The following is a 5,925-nucleotide window of genomic DNA, read 5'->3' on the forward strand; positions in this document are numbered from 1 at the left end:
ACAGTGAGGTGTGTGTAAATGAACGCCCTAAGGGAAAGGTGGTTTCATTTATGCCATTTATGTCACTTTCTTAGGTCTTTTCGCGTTGATTCTGGGCGGCGGTGTGTCTGAAATGGTTTTTTTTTCTTTTTTTTCAGCCACCTGTAAAAAAAAATCTGCGTAGTTTGAACGCTGGGCGGCACGGTTCTGACCTCCAACGGAGGTGCGTCAAAAGAAGAGGTGAGATTTGGGTAAGGGCGGTTTGATGACCTTCCCTCCGTGTGACACCTTCACTGTGGCATTGGCCAGAATTACGGTGAAATTCGGTGCCAATGTGATGTCAATAACCCGCCTCACACCTCACAATTTAATTTCTGTGTTCGTGTCGGCGCGTTGTCGCCAAGCCAGAGGATGGCGTCACAGGGTGCCACACTTTTGTAGCATTACAAAGGAGGGTTGTAGGAAAGTTTGAGTCAAATTTCAAACTTCTATGTCGCAATGGGGGAGAATGACGGTGTTTAAAAAACTGACTCCTTAATTCTGTTGCGCAACGAGTAGTATCTTTGAATATAATGACCAACGACAGCATTCTTGAGAGTGAATTGTAGAAGCAAGAAACCGTTACCGAACGTAACACGAAAAGTTTTATGTCAGAAATTCATTTGGCATGTCTACAATAACAAATTTTGTGTGCTTTTCCTGTGCTTTAGGAAAGTTATTTTAAAAATGTGTACTAAATAAACTGTTACAATTGCAAAGCTCAGTGACCGTTTCGAAAAAAAATGAAGTTAGTGTGGCAAAACAACTCAATTTTGGAGAAAGTTAGCAAACTTTAAGGTATTTTGGAAGAAGTTACTAAAATTAAAGAAATTTTGGAGAAAGTGGACAATATTTCTAAGAAGTTGATAGGAAGGTTGGAGAAGAAGCCAGAAGAAAAGGCCATCTAACCAAATGGAAGAAATGTGAAGTTTAATGAAAGGAAAATAACACAAAACACAGCATAGGAAAAGGTCATACAAGCGGGAATGAACCGGTATGAAACAGAAACAAATCATGTCTAGGAGAAATTTGGAGAATATGAAAGCAGTTCCGAAAGCAAGATCAACAACATTGAACCCATGGTAAATGACACCAAGTAAGCGACAAAAAATAAACTGTAGAGTGGTTTAGGTACAAAGTGAATGCGATATCAAATTCGATGGGAGAAATGAAGGTTGACTTCTGGTGTACGCGAAGTTAATTAGACGATGTATAATGTAGAGTGCCTCGCATAGTTACAAGTAGCCTAGTTACGGAGAATGTATTTTCAATGGGTATGCATCCAGGAATCACAGTACACTAGAACAGATTTGACTACATTAGCCCACACAACGACGAGAGCCGACATTGTTACAACATCTGATAAGAGAGGATGCAGAACTAAATCTAACCTACTTAATGGAAGATAGCATACTGCAAGAGTACAGTGTTCTCGTTGTTTGATTTGAAAGGCTACAGGCGACTGTAAGTTTACACTCTGACAGCAATCACTTTAACGTGTAAGTCTTCCACTTGTCTATCTGGCCATGCACTGCGTCTTCAGGCCATGAGTGGCCTACGGGTACCATCCGACCGCCGTGTCATCCTCAATGGAGGCTGCGGATAGGAGGGGGCGTGGGTCAGCACACTGCTCTCCCGGTTGTTATGATGGTATTCTTGACCGAAGCCGCTACTAGTCGGTCGAGTAGCTCCTCAATTGGCATCACGAGGCTGAGTGCACCCCGAAAAATGGCAACAGCGCATGGCGACCTGGATGGTCACCCATCCAAGTGCCGACCACGCCCGACAGCGCTTCGGTGATCTGACGGGAACCTGTGTATCCACTGCGGCAAGGCCGTTGCCTTATCTGGCCATGCGTCTGCTAAATTTATTCTGCCCTGTGACACAGGTTGTCGTTGCCTCCCTGCATTGGAGCTATCACTTTTATCAGAATCTTAAATAAAACTTGAATGCGGAAATAATTTAATGGAATAGTGGCCTTGTCATTATTTTAGTCAATTTCTGATGGGTGATTTATATACCAACACGGGATTAATCTTTTACAAAAATAATAGCAAGTACTTATTGGTTATAAAATAGGACAAACAAGTTAAGACAGATGACAAATAAATCGTAAACTTGCCAATACAAATAGAAGCAACAAATAATTAGCAGTCCACTGTGAGGCATTTGGTTCGCGAAGACAAAGGTTTATTTCTTTAATCGATCTATCCTGGCTCAGAACATGGGTAACGCAACCTGAAAGTATCTAACGGTGCGTAGACTTCATTCTACACATAAGTTATACTATGTTAGTGCAGCTGAGAACTGTGGTGTCACAGCCAGACACCACACGTGCTAGGTGGTAGCTTAAATCGGCCGCGGTCCTGTAGTACATGTCGGACCCGCGTGTCGCCACTGTGTGATCGCAAACCTAGCGCCACCACAAGGCAGGTCTCGAGAGACTGACTCGAACTCAGCCCAGTTGTACGGACGACAGAGCTAGCGACTAGACGTACGAAGCCTTTCTCTCTCATTAGCCGAGAGACAGAATAGCCTTCAGCTAAATTAATGGCTACGAACTAGCAAGGCGCCATTAGCCTTACAGTGATTGTAATTAAAGTCTCCTTTGTGCGATGTACCACAATGATTGATTAAAGATAAGTATTATACCAGCTACGTACTTTTCTTCATAGCATTAATTACGTATCCTGTTCCAGTACTTCACGCCCGTCTGCGTTAGTCTAGCGTGCCTTTTAAGCCACCTCTATCTACAAGGTGTTGGCCCAGCTGCCGACACATCAAGAACAAGTGGCTGTTTGGCTTGATAAGCAGGGGCAGCATAACAATACCCCTTTCTCAATGCTTAGAGTTAGGTGACGGTCGTGGTGCAAGCATCTGCAGAGTAGCTCTGTGCGGCGCCTGTAATTCGTTATCGTGGGCATGAAATATGCGAAGTCTCGAGAAGGCGATCTGTTAGACGGATCTCAATTGATCTCTGATGGAGGCATGAAATCTCGGCAGACTCCAGCATGTGACATTCCCGGCTGCCAGTCATACCATGGACCAATTCGACTCTCTTATACGACTGTACGCACAAGGAGATGAAACTTCAAGGTGGTAGACCTGATACGAATAAGATTGTCCTCGACACAGCGAGTCGCCTGAGATGACTGAGGCCTGAACTGTTTCCCCAGTCAAGACTAGTGGCAGTGCAAAGTCACTCTCATGACCAGTATCCCAAGTGGAACCCACTCATAACAAGAGTCAAGACCATAATATCCTCTCCAGACGGGAGTCTGAATCAGAAGCTGCGTTTCTTAACTCCTCCCTTTCCAGCAAACCTCGGTAAACTCGAAAAGAACACTCACATCTTTACGCTGCTGGAGAAGGAGCCAGTCCCTGACTCGTACATTTCCGCCCACAGAGGTAAGGGGTAAGGTCTTATGGAACCAAACTGCTGAGGTCATCGGTCCCTAACCTACACACTACTTAACCTAACTAAAACTGATACTAGAATGTAGACTTTCACGGCCGGAAATGTCATGTCCATTATAATTATCGGGGCTGTTATGCCGTGGTCGGTTGATGAATTCTGTGTCAATTCCCAACGTTTCTCCCCCGTCTGCGGAGGACATCTTCAATGGGGTCTGTAGCTCGATGGAAGGTCCAACACACCCACTGGCTCGCTAAAAGCCCACCAGGAAGATACAGGAATACCTTAAGCCTGCCAAGGACGATAGCAAAACATTGGAAAAAGCAGGAGTGTATAGGATCCCATGCAGCCGTGGAGATGTTTATGTGGGTACAACTAAAAGAACTGTTTCAGAACGTTTGAAAGAGCACAAGGGCAAATGTAGAAGAGGAACGGAACGATCAGCTGTTGCGGAGCATGCTTTCCTACCAGGTAACCACCATATTCGTTTTGAGGAGACGCAAGTACTAGCGGCCACAAGCGGATATTACGAAAGGCTCTACAGGGAGGCAATCGAAATCGCCAAACACCTTATAATTTCAATCGAATGGAGGAGGGCGTGAAATTGAACGGTATATGGATGCCGGTGTTGAAGAAGATGTGTACCACTCGCCCACCACTGGGTGATGGCAACGGCGATCGACGGCAGCGGCGCGGACACGGAATAGAGCGGCAGTCAGTAGCGAGCCAGTGGGTTTATTGGGCCTTCCGTCGAGCTACAGACCCCCTTGAAGATGTCCTCCGCAGACGGGGACGAAACGTTGGGAATTGACACAGAATTCGTAGACCGACCACGGCATAACTGCCCGGATAATTATAATGGACTAACTGACTTATGCTACGGACAACACACATACCCATGCCCGAGGGAGGACTCGTCGAACCTCGGACGTGGGGAGCCGCACGGACCGTGACCAAACGCCTCAGCCCGCAAGGCTACCCCGCGCGGCCGCCCAGGGAGGTAAAGATGTTATGCTCTCTTATTGTTTTTCGCACAGCCACTGTAGGCAATGTGTTTTGAGTTTCCATTTAGGCCTAAAGTGAACAACACATTTATCATAGACGTCATTATCTGGACGGGCCGAACGTTACAGCATGTCCTACCGGGACCTCGGCTAAACTAAGAGAAGTGCTTTTGTGTCCTAGTATAGATCGTTCAGAGCCGCCATAAATGTTGCGTTCCGGCTTAATTCTTCCAAGGCCTTTGGCTTCCCAAAAGATCTCAGTAGGCAGAGGAACAACACCACCCGACGGCTCCATCGATAGCATCCAGTCCAAGGTGAACATAGAAACTCGCGGATTTTTATGGACGCCATCTCTTTACACGACGGACATTTGCGACACTATCGAAGCGCATTGGCCGGGCGACTCACTTCTCTTCTGTGACCCTTTGCTTACCGTGAGCAGAAACGCCTAACAGGTAAATCTAGGTAGGCAGTTTTTTTCGCTTCTTCGGCCGAAAGCATTGCCTGCACCCTGTCGCGAGAAATTCTTGGGACCAGCTTTCTGCCCTACTTCTGTTAAATAACCAAACTGCCTGCATGTTTTCGACTACAGAGAATACTATTGGAAGGAGAACTACCATAAAGATGCTATATGCTCCCATCAATGCCTGCTCGTGTTGATAACTTCCTGCCGTCTCACAAAAATGATGTGTGTAATAACAACAGCCGGCCGAAGTGGCCGTGCGGTTAAAGGCGCTACAGTCTGGAACCGCAAGACCGCTACGGTCGCAGGTTCGAATCCTGCCTCGGGCATGGATGTTTGTGATGTCCTTAGGTTAGTTAGGTTTAACTAGTTCTAAGTTCTAGGGGACTAATGACCTCAGCAGTTGAGTCCCATAGTGCTCAGAGCCATTTGAACCATTTTTGTAATAACAACAATAAAGAGCGGCCTTGAAAATGAAAATATGTGAGAGAGCGACTTGTCCCCTCTCAATCAAAAAGCATCGACAGTTCACAATCTTCACACAGGGAGGAAAAATGTACACCCAGTGGTGTTTACAAAATCTTTTCGTGCAATATTTCCCCATAAATGGAGTGTCAGCTACTAAAATAAATTTGTAGGAAGGTTTTTTGCAGGTAAATATCACTTTGTGGATTGCTGAAGCCCTAAATATTTGCAATAGATATGAGAAGTTTGAGGAAGCTTTTCCACAAAAATACTGGTCCAATGGATTACAGGAAACCTTAAAGAAGGAAGTATAAATGTTGGGAACAGAAGATTCTGCAGACTAACATATTGGAAATTTTTAAACACCAGCTTCCCACAGAGACCAGAGCTTGAAATTATCGAAGCATTACTCTCATTTGTAGACTCTCCAGACATTTTAGAAGATGATCGATGTACTTTTCGCAGGAAATGTCAGCGAGTGCATAACTGAGGAACAGATGATGTAAGAAAAAGATATGACGGTACTTGAAGATGTAACAACAGCTGTACGTTAGGAAGGA

Source organism: Schistocerca nitens, chromosome 1 (genome assembly GCF_023898315.1).
Source record: "Schistocerca nitens isolate TAMUIC-IGC-003100 chromosome 1, iqSchNite1.1, whole genome shotgun sequence".
Classification (NCBI taxonomy): Eukaryota; Metazoa; Arthropoda; class Insecta; order Orthoptera; family Acrididae; genus Schistocerca; species Schistocerca nitens.